This window comes from Callionymus lyra, chromosome 5, assembly GCF_982586985.1.
Source record: "Callionymus lyra chromosome 5, fCalLyr1.hap1.1, whole genome shotgun sequence".
NCBI lineage: Eukaryota > Metazoa > Chordata > Actinopteri > Syngnathiformes > Callionymidae > Callionymus > Callionymus lyra.
This window is the reverse complement of record NC_141822.1, coordinates 20,347,578-20,359,666: the sequence shown is the minus strand read 5'-3', so window position 1 is coordinate 20,359,666 and position 12,089 is coordinate 20,347,578. Positions and strand designations below refer to the sequence as shown.

At 36.7% G+C, this 12,089-nt stretch overlaps 1 protein-coding gene across 1 annotated transcript in view; it reads right to left on the bottom strand.

Annotated features, from left to right (window-relative positions):
* The window catches only part of lpar1 (lysophosphatidic acid receptor 1), a 28,261-nt gene extending 23,197 nt beyond the window's left edge, over window positions 1–5,064 (bottom strand). Inside the window, exon 1 of the mRNA XM_087791369.1 lies at window positions 4,724–5,064. The gene's annotated coding sequence lies outside the window, so the exon portion shown is untranslated. The remainder of the gene's footprint in view (window positions 1–4,723) is intronic.
* Window positions 5,065–12,089: the final 7,025 nt, after the last annotated feature.

Sequence of the window (12,089 nt, the reverse complement as noted above, 5' to 3'; positions counted from 1 at the left end):
CTGAGACGACTTGAGAATCACAAGTACATGCACTCAGACACATAGTTGCTAGGTGTACTGTGTTTTATAAACAGTGCTCAAATGTCAACAGTCATGACACTTATGTTAGAAGGCAGCAGAGAAATGAACAATTACACACATAAATTAAAGGGACACAATCCAATAAACATGGAATTAGTTGAATTACAACTCTAAAATGGTAAAAGAATAACATATAATCTGATCGTTTCTGACTATTACATTCCCCCAGAATGCACCTCGATTGTGTCGCTGATCTGAGGAAGCCTTGGATGCATTAATGTATTGAGGCAAAGTATTTGGTTGGTTCTTCTAGTTTCATGTAAAAAAAAGAAGAAGATTTTCTTTAACCCTTGTGTTTTCTCAGGGTCCATGTGACACAAAGGCCCGCAAATAAAAGGTGCTTGAGGTATCCCTTGTGTTGTCCCTGGCTACCAGAAATACATATGCAGTGGTGGAGGTTTTTCACTTTGACCCAGAGAACAATGAGTTTTCTTATTATGCAGGTCTGCCAGTAACTCAGTGAATTCATCATTCAAATATTCATATTTTGTATTTTTTTTCTTTCTGTATTTGTTCCTGTTTTACTTCTCTTTTTTGTCCGTGGTCTAAGCTACTTCCCACCATTAACCAAAGGAACTCTCATCACATGAAAGAAACGTTATACGAGCTGGCAAGAAAATAAAAAAGGGTGATGACTAAGTCTACGTGTCGTCAAATGTGTTTTATATACAGTATCATCTGATGCATTGTGTCTGTGACAATGTGTCATTGTGGTTGTCAGTCTCGACAAGTCAGAGTGTGAGTCACTCAGTGAGTTTTCAGTCATGGCTTTGGTAACCATCAGCTGACTAGAAGTCTGGTTTCAAACGCAAAGCGTTGATATTGAAGCTTGAAACACTTACACCTGTACTAAAGGTCTTTAAATAATCCATATAACACCCTTTTTTTTTCTAACAAAATTCCTCCCACACTAGACAAAAGTTTGGTCTCAGGATGAATGACCGTTTAAAAAAGCTAACATGTAGTGGGAGTTTGGAAGAGCAGGTTGATCAAGAAGTAAGCATTGAACTCGAAGTTGGACATCATAGTGTTATATCTCAGCAAAGTGTTAAACTCGCCACAATAACTCTCAAATGCAACATTGTTACCTGGATGGATGTGGAAACAATCTAGACCTTGGTGGAGGAATGGGAGGAATGTGGGAGCAGAGACGAGGGGGAGGAGTAATCGCACTTTAAGTAATCACAACACAGATGTTTCGAGACCCCTTTCTTTGACGGATGTCAGAGTTAGTGTTGGGAAACCCAAAACACTCTTCACTGAGTGATAATAACTCTTTGCTGAGGGGGGATTTGTTTGGGGCGGTTTTCAACTACGCCGTCAAAACCGGGACCATCAAAGTCCCTGTTAACAATTGAGATGACCACAGAGAAGGATCCTCACCATCATACACAGCCCTGTCAAATCCATCATGTTTATAGTGCCATGATTCATCAGTGCTAACCGAGTGGTCTTATGGTCGCTCTGGAAACCACTAGACGCTCCCGAAAACCAACAGCCCTGTTCATATTTTAACTGATGATGTGCCATACACGGGATGACAGGGTGGTATTAACCCAAAAATAACATTGTTAATCACACTTTTAGTTATTTTTTTGGTAGATATATGGATTATTTAAGATGTCAAAGTATAAATCCATGTTTTTTACTACAATAAAATGTCCCTTTCTTGTTTGTGTATGCATTATTCCAGATAGTTTTAAGGTCTTTTTAAGGTCCTTGTCTGAGATTTGACATGTTTTATTGCATAAAACAAGTAAAGAGAAATATGGAATGTGTAACATCATTTATAGAAATAAAAACAAAACATTTTTATGCTATACAATAATTCTATAATAACAGCCAACTTGGGTGTTGGAGTTTGTTTAGTCTTTTGGAGTAATACACAATATCGATGTGTGATACAATCTTTATCCATCTGATCAATGGATAGAGGGATATATATATGTTGTTTTTGAGGCTTCACAGCTTCAACAATCTTGGCTGGAAGTCAGAGGTCTCCCAGGACATCCTACCGTACAACGTTTACACAAGGCATCTGGATTGGATTTGAGCTTGCTGAAGAAGGACTTTTTGTCAAAGTGACAAATGAAGAGCTCATATACGTTAGTCGTCCAGTAGTTGTCTGACCTTTTGGTGTGCAGATTGAACATTTCCCCTTTCTCTTATAGTAAAGACAGTCTGATTTAAAAGACAGCGTCAGTGTCAAAGATTGGCTTGTTTTGGGGTTTTGGACTTGAAGTCAGGACCATTTAGCACCTTCACTGCCATGCAATGTATATTGTTGCATACTGTAGCTGAAGAGAAATTTATTCAAAGTTGAAATAAATGAACCAAACATAATTTATCCATTAATTTATATATTTATTACTTAATCCATGCGTTCATTTGTTCATCGAGTTATTACTACAATTACATTTTCCTGGTGATGTTATTGTCTCTATAGATGATGTTACATTTTTCTTGGTTCTCTCCTTTTTTTTAAAATTTAAATCGAACAGGCTTTTGTTCATTAAAACAACAAAAAATTAAATAAAAACGAACAAATTTCCAATACAATACAAGCATCTGCCGAGTTAAACCCGAGTTGATTTTGCCAATTGAACGTTTACTACTGCTGCCTCATTATAACAGGTTCCTCCTTTGTTTCTGTGAGTTATATAATCATCATCTGGTAAACAGTGTCATAAAAAGGAGAAATGATCTGCAAACAAAATATTTTTACACATCAAACTTAAATACCTATTATTAGTGGTCTAATGCAGTGGTTCCCAAGCCCTGGTACGGGCACCGGTACCAGTCCATGGGACATTTGTTGCCGGGCCGCAGAGAAGGAATAACAATTTGTATTGTTGATTATTATTGACTGAAATGTGTTTTCTTTTTATGGAAATGTGGCATTTTCTCCAAAGTAATATAAGCTTGTGGCTCTTAACATGTCAGGACACCTGGTTAAGTTTATTTAAAAAGATAAACCTGTAAACTTATGAAAATTAGTAAAAAAAAAATTTACCGCTTTTATCTGAAGGTCGTCTGTGAATATAAGGTAAGGTAAGGTAAGGTAAAACTTTATTGATCCCTCAGGAGGTCTCCTTTGGGAAATTGTTTTTTTTACAATAGCCAGCAATTTTTCATAAACAATAAAAAATAATACATAAAAAATAAAATAAGAAGAACATAAAGAGGAAGAACAAGATGACACAATCTAAGTCTAAAGACAAAGACAAAGAACATAGGTCAAGGAAAGAAAAACAACAAAGACAAAGATACAAAGACTAACATGGAACAGAACATCCAGATACTCTCACTCCACTCCTGCCCCCGAACTCAGAATTGTACAATTTAATAGCCCGAGGGATGAATGAGTCCCTGAGTCTATTTGTTTTGCACCTGGGTAGGAGCATTCGTGCACTCATTCTGCTTCTCTGCTCACTGATGACAGTGTTCAGAGGATGACTGTCATCATCCATGATGGACAGTAGTTTGTTCAATGATATCCTCTCAGCAACTGTCACCAGTGAGTCCAGCTTCATTCCAACCACAGAACCAGCCCTCCTGATCAACCTGTCCAACCTGTTGACACTCCTCTTGGACACATTTCCACCCCAACACACCACAGCATAGAACAGGAAACATATAGTCCCCAATAAAGGTTGGGGACCCCTGGTCTAATGGACAACATTTATCCTTTTTTTTTTATGTTTTCATATCATAAAAATACTTACCATTGAATTTAATACTATCAACATAATATATTAAAACTGATCACCTACAGTATTAGTGTAACATGAAACACATTTTGATAAACATTTGAAAGGGGAAGTTCACAGTCAGACAGATGTAATCTTACAGAATTTTAATTAAATTGATAAGAAATTAAAGATACACAAAAAAATAATTCAAAGAAATTTACCTCAGATATGACTTGTTGACTAGCAAAGATGGCAAAGAATATATTCAGTTTAAATACCCTTAATGTCTACTGAAATGTTCCTGCTAAGGTTTGAGGGGTGTATCTTAAAGAAACAGGGTCTTTGTAATTGTTAAAAGGTGCAACTGTTTAAGGGTGGTACATGCTGAAGAGGCGTAGATGATTTTTTTATTTTAGATTATATACTTTGTTTTAAAAAAAAAAAGAAAGGTTATGAAATAACTTAACGTTAAGTTCAAAGATTTTATTCATTTATTTTTCTGATAAATCGTCTGACCACTATAGGTTCGGTAGAATGACCCAATAATAACTTTTAATATTGTTTTTTGACACACTAGGACATATCTATGACTCATGCACACAGATGTGCTGGGATGCATACGTTTTGAATGGATTCAAGACCCCAGTGAAGAAGAGAAAATTCCAAGCATGTTCCTTGACTACGGGATCAGCGTGGAAAATCAAGACAGATGCCAAACGTCGACTCCCACTTGATCCTACCTAAACTCTGCGAGACTTCACTTCTCTTATCCTTCTTCCTGCAGACGTTTTGCGGTGCATCTGCTTCTTCTATCGCTTTTTTTTTTATCGCAACCAAATGTGCAGAAGTCGACGTGGCAGGTAAAACTTTGATTATGTAAAGATGTGCGAATGAAACTTTCCACTCAGGACCACAGAGACGCGTCTTTTTAAAACAGATCAGATACTCACAGTGTTTTTCCCGATCAGAGCAAAAACAAACAAAAAAAAGAGAAAAAGACTGTTTATCCTCCCTGGCTGGTCCTGGAAAGTTCCTGCAACGGGGGAAAATCCTTGGAACTTCAGCTCCGGTGTCAAAGTCGCAGAGGTGCGATGACAGACTCCAAATCCAAAATGCAGCCAGGTAACCCTTTCATTTTATCCCCAGAGTCAAGAAGCACTGTTGCTCTCCTGAACACGCTGGTGTTCCTCTTTTGACTGAACTTTCTTTCTCCAAAAAGAAAAGAAAGGGCAGCTTGTGAAGGAGTCTTGATGCTGATCGAGTCTGGGTCTGCTCGCGCTGGTGTCAGACTGACTTTGACACACAAGCTGTGCAGGAGAGGCGCTTTGTCTGCCTCTGACGTCACACACCCCACACCCCCAACCCTTACACTCTCTCGCACACACTCCAATACATCCTTGCAACGCGAATTTAAAGACAAGAGCAAACTCGAACAACTAAATAAAACATGGTAATTAGTTGAGCATTACTTAATAAATAAAATCATAAAGTTCCCTTTAAAAAGAAAGTTTAACTATGACTGCAAAAAAAGGAAAAACAGGTTCCACATAATGAGTGACAGTGGTGAGGAAGAAACATTAAGTAGAACCAGGCTAAAATAAAAGACAAATATGTATTTGGTCGATATGATTTGACACCTTTTTGAGCATTTGAAATACCATCGCTAGTAATGAGCTCCATGAACAGCAGGAGGCAGTAGTGAAAGCAAGAATGGGAACCGGAGCTGCAGGTTCATCTGCACCACAGAGAGTGATCATTATTGAAGTGATCAATTAATCAATATACTTTATTGATCTCCATAGAGAAATCTCAAGATTTCAGGAAGTAATTTGTTAAACCTTTAAGGTTAAAAGAGTTTGTTTATTTCTGCCCTTTTATCAACCCATATTTGTTTCTTAAATCCATTTGTCCGTTTTTTAGTTATTATGCTTTTTCATAGAAAAAAAGTTTTAAAAAAATAATTATTTATATAATAATATATAAAAAGTGGAGGGAAAAAAGTTTGGATAATTTTAGGAAAACAAAAAAACTGTTTGCTCAATCATTCTTTTAACAAACTCAAATTCTGACTTGTGAGAATAAAACAAATTAAAATATATAATATAAGGTCGTTTTAACAGACTAACGGCGGTACATTAACCACCAAAAACCAACAGAAGACACAACAAGAACAACAGACTAGCTAACACAGTTGCTAAACGCTCAAATAAATGACTGTGACAAGAAATGTCTGTCCAACCATGAATAATACGATCGATAAGATGACTTTTACTTAATTATTAATTTAATCTGAAGATATGAGCAACAAAGTCGAAATTAGAGTCACACATGACCAGGAATAAAACATTTTAAATCCAAACATACATACATATATACACTTAAATTATCAGTGAAGCATGTATTGAAAGTGTAACATGTACAATAAACATTTTACTGGGAATCAATGGAGAAAAATTGTGATAAAAAAATTATTTAAAAAAAATTCAGTCAATAATATGGCGTTGCAGAAATAATAATAGATATTTTCAGATCCAAATGATAAAAAAAAACTGAAAATAAAGCAGACGGTGACACGCGATGACTAACTTGTTGGAACATACAGTTTATTGTTTGTCTCGTTTTACCAGAGAGTCATCAAATTACAATCCTTAAATTGCAGTTTTCAGATCGGTGGTCAGTCGTGCTGGATTTGTGTGATTCAGCGAGAAAATGTGTTGAAACTAGAGCTGAATTTCATCAGATATCATGAAGTGTCCGAGCGTCGCTCTTCTGCTCCTAATTGGAAACATATTTTTTTTTCTGGTTCTCATAGAAGTTGAGGAACAGGAAGGAGAGGGATTCAAAGACATTCAGTATCGTGTTCCTTAGTGATTAATAATTGGAAATATTTCCTGCTGTCGATGCCACACATCCAAGTACGGACAAATGTAGGTTCTCAGGTTATGGGAAAGAATTCGGTCCGGGGACATTTAAGTCTGCCAACGTGGGTCCATCTGTGAATACTTACTGAGGTGTTTGAACCCACAGCTGCAGCCTGGTAAAGTGTTGAGGCCTCCCCAAACAATCGGCCTTCTTTGTCGTGTCATTAGGAGCCGATTGCTGTTTACAAAGAATTAAGTCCACAATTGGTGATCAAGTGGGTTGCACGCTACATCAGGCAAGAAGGTGAGGAACATCCTAGAAGTCGCACACCAGTGCTGTGTCTCAAATCGCATACTAATCTTAGTATGCTAGAAGTTAGTATGCATCAGTTTAGTATGCATACTAACTAGTACGCAAATTCTCCGCAGATAGTATGTCTCAAATCAAACCCTGAAGCTACACACTAACCGGAAATCACATGACAGCTTCTTCTTCTACTTCTATTTAACGATGTTTCAAGCAGCTGTTTGAACGCTATCGCCGACATATTGCAACTTTGGAAAAAGAAATAAAGAAAAAATATGAGAATCTAAATAATCGCGAGATATTTAAGCTGGTATCAGCAGCGAAGACGTGTTTATCCTCCTACTGCTGCTGAAAATACACATTTAAGTATATGCATATATATGCATTTATATATGACGTAACTTCCGTTTAAAACGTCACTAAAATGGCGGCTGTTTAGTATGGTTAGTGTCCATCGAACCATGCTAGTTTTGTGGGCGTGTTAGTATGCCAATTTAGTATGCATGGCGCACTAAATTTCGCATACTAAGAATTGAGACACACTAACGTACTAAAAATACTAACTTTTAGTACGCTAGTATGCGATTTGAGACACAGCACAGGTCAGAGTGGAAAAACAAAGACTCTCTCACACACACTTTAAAGTTTGAACTGTTGGAGGAAAGCTGAGGGAAACCTTTAAGAGAAGCAACTTTCACACACAAATAAACCATTTTTACAAAAAAAACAGAATACTTCAGACAAGGCTAGTGTACTCTATTCAAGCAAAGGTACATTTTTGTGTGGATTAATTCAGTTTTACTTGAATGTCTTGCTTCAGACCATCGCTATCAAATCACACTATTTATGCTCATTGTCTCAGTGTTGTGTCAGAACTAGTTCATTGAACAATAGTACATTCATTTCAGACGAACGTGAACTGACCATAGTTTTTCATGTTTACGTTAATCTTTGATAAATGGGTTTGCAAGATTTCTACAGAGACTTAAAGGCAGAAACGAATGAATACAGCAGCATGTGTTTTCATGTGAAGTACACAGACTTTTTGAAGTTACCAGTTAAATAAAAAAAAGAATAAAAACTGACACAACAAAAGCCTTCATCTTGTTTTGTGAAAACAAGTACATACTGTTTATTGAATCTGAGCTTTCACGACAAAGCAGTTACACCGTTTCGACAATTGGGGGAGCTAGAAACATGTTTTTTAATGTTATATATTACTGCTTTAAGAGAAAGCATAACATATGTTTGTGTGCTCCAGATCTGGATCCACAATTCTTGTGTGTATCTATTTATTAATGTTGCTCCAGTCAGGAGGAACATTTAACTCATATTTGACATAGTGACATTAGATCATTTTTAACATTTTAAAGAAAAGTCTTTAATTCATCAAGTCAAATTTCAGGTAAAATTGTATCTTTAGAATTTCTCTTCAGCAACCATTAAACTCTTCGCAAAAAAGCCCCATAATTTAACATTGATGCTAAAAAAAAAAAGTTGCTTTTCACATCCGCAAAGTTTGATTTGTTTTTTATAGGGTTGTGTGTCGCCTCAACCCCCTGAAAGGCCTCATCTGTTGCTTAAATGTACTTCTTCATTCTCAGGTTCACTTGAGTTTTTGCCACCCATGATGATATTTAGCGGTGGCGGTTGTCATACATGCTCGCGGTTCCTTCAGAATCCCTTAAAGTGGAGCGCTCATAATCATCGTAACGTGGAGAATGTCATGTTTGTGAGCGGCGTCTTGTAATGCCTTGCACGCCTGAGGAGGGGAGAGGACTGAGTGGAACCACACGGAGCGTGGCGATGGGAAAATCTGTTTGCTTTGAGTGACTTGTCCAAACACTTGCACGACCGCTCGGCTACATTTGTGCTCCTGTTGTGATAGAAGCAGCACTATTTCACACGGACCTGTCGGGCCAAATTTAAACTGTGGCGTCCCACAATGGAAAGCAAACATTTTTGATGGGGAAGGTGACCTCAGGTCAATGTGTACTCACTTGTGTGTGAGCAGTTCCATCACACAGTATTGAGTAAAGCGATCTACTCCGAGTCCCAATGATGACGTCTTTTGTTTTCTTTTAAACAAGTTAGAACTTTACATATTAAACTTGAAATGAGTGTCTTCAGTGTGTTAACCTACTTTAAAAGATATTTAGAATATTTATTTTTGGACATGTTGGGTATTTAGTCATGTTAAAATATAGATGTGCAATCAAATTGCAAAACAATTAAATCTGTGAAACTGAGCATATGACTTATGTTTCATATTTTTCCTCCCCAGATGCAACACTAATAGACTCAGGGACTCATTCATTCATCGTACTACATCCAGCTCTACTGCTCTTTTGATCCAACTGAGCCCCAGAGGCTGAACAGCTTAGTCAATTGTTTGCTAGAAATCAAACAATGGCTGAGTGAAAACACTCTACAGCTAAATGTGTCCAAAACTGATACTCTGGTTGTGTTATCAGTTTTATCTTGATCTTTAAAATATATACTTTATTGAATATTTTTTTGATTGTTTAAGCGCTTTGTGACCCTGGTCTGGAAAAGCGCTATACAAATAAAAATTACTTACTTACTTAGTATTAGACTTTATTCTCTGAATTTGGGGGCAGGAGCAGAGTGAAAGTATTATGTATTCCATGTTAATCTTTGTATACCTTTGTGTGTGTTATTTCATTTTGATCTACAGTATGTCCTTTATACTTGAACTTTGCAAGCCCCTGCTTAATTTACTTCACCAACTAACGTTATTGAAAATGTAGCTTATTTATTTATTAGTAATCGACTTATATCTGCCAATAAAAAAAAATACATAACTCATTGTAAAAAATATTTATGATGACTATCACAAGTTCTATTTTTTAGAATTTTGTAACCCTGAACTACATTATTGGCCTTTTAACATGTTTTTTCAAAAATTAAATTCATTGTCAATCGTTTTAAAAAGTATCTAGAGAAAATCAACGTTAAAAAAGAAAGAGTGAAACCCCAAATTTAACATCACATTATTCACTTAAACTGGAAGAGAGTCGTGTACCTGTCGGACAATGCTGGGTGCTGATTGGTTGGCTGACCCGGAAGCGATTGACTGATTCGGTGCCAGATTTAGTACCAAATTATTAAGACTTCATCCAAAATTAACACCTCATCCCTTTTGTTTTTCATTCAACCCTCAGGGCCACCGTAGAACTGTGTATATAATAATAGACTGTAATTTCCAATGTACTAGAAACTACCATCACTGGTTTATGAAGTGCTGACCAAGTCAAAACATGTCTGATTTACTGATGGTTCTGGAGCAGAGCTCTGGAGTCCAGACTCATGGCAGACTAGTGGCAGCATGGTACCAAATTGAAGCCAGAAAGTGAAAAAGAGTGAGGGAGGGTGGGGGTGAAGTGCGGAGAAAGAGAGGAAATGGAAGAAAAACAGTAGATAGGGAGAAAAGGCTCCACAAACAGCCCAGAGGCAGGGAGGTGGCGTCATGAGGAGAATACCACTTGAGGCCGAGGGATATAACAACGGTACACTTCCTTTCAGCGATGATACGGACAGAGTAATAAAATAAATGTCAACAACTTTTGTGCCTGTGCGTGTGTGTCAGCGTCACGCACTAGAGAGCAATGGAAGAGGGAGGACAGATTAACTGTGGTTACTTCCTTGATTTCAGCTAAAGAGAGAAGATAACAACTCATCTCTGCCAGAAACGCTATCAGTCGGTAAGTATTCTTGCGCTAATGGATGATCGTAAACTTTACGGGCCCTCCTGTTTTATTCCATGGATTGTTTTGATACTTGGCAAGAACATCTTTATTGAAAACATTGTATTAATGATCAAAAACGACAGAAACTAAAAACAGGTGTGTATTGGCAAGAATCTGGCGATACGACACATATGATGATACGACGATACAATACATTGTGATTCTGTAAAAACAAAGATATATTTGTAGTATTGTCGAGTACTTGACTCTGGCGTTGCACAATTTACAGGCTGAATGACTCTGGACAAAATTTTGTTTCAAAGTAAATAAAGCAGTTAAGCCTTCTCAAAACATCAAACTTGCTGTAGTCTACTGTATCCTCTTGTTCTTAGTCATCATCGAACTCTTACCAGATTTCAAAGGTAATCTAGCGGCCGGAAGTATTATAGACACCGAAAAATGACCATGATGTTTATAATAGCATTAAAAAAAGTTGAATTATTTTACCCTATAAATATAAAAGAGCAATGGAAACATATGAAATGATTCGCAGGCCAACATTCTTTTGTTTTTATTTCTTAATAGAGTACTGTCAAATATTCTACAGTATATTGGGGGGGATAATTGGCGATATATCGCCACATCACTATTTTATCACCCTTTCTAAAAACTTTAAAGTAAATATTACTTTTCTCACAACCATCATTTTCAGTTTCTTTCCAAGAAAATTTTGGTTTCTAGCAATCACATGTCATCATAAAAAAGGATGGTATCAACTTTACTGGTTCTGACAAAGACAGAAAATAACAAATATTTTGGTTTCACTTTTATTCTTTCTTAAAACCATTTATCTAAACATACACGTATAGAAGAAATAAAAGGTTCTGAGAATCACTGATTGGTCTTCCTTTATCTCAAATACCTCATGCAGATACGATTGGGACTCAGAAAAACACATACAAACACATGAAATCTGCTACATTAAAAGAAAATGAAAAATAATGTCTTCTTAAAGTATGCTATTCTTTAAAAGCCATGTATGTCAAGAATTATTTCTCTATTCAATACTTTTTGCACTGCTATCAAACCAAACTTAAACTTTGTCTATACTGATTTTTTCCTTTCTTCAGATATTGTAAGATTTTGTGCAGAAGTTAAAAAGAGCAGATAAATATTTTATAGAAAGCAAAATAATCCTTCAGTAGCAACAACACACATTATTGAGCCTCTTGGCTCTGCTCGACGTTCGGGATCCATTTCACAAATGGTATTACAGTTGCTCACTGGATCTCTTCTAATCGTTTCACACCAGCTAATTCACCCAGAATTGGATTTAGAGGTTTAAGAATCTCAAAAAAACTCCCCAGAATGTAGATTTTTGATACCAGGCGGGTCAAGAGTGAGGATGGTATGCTAATGTGGACCCCTCTTAAGTAAC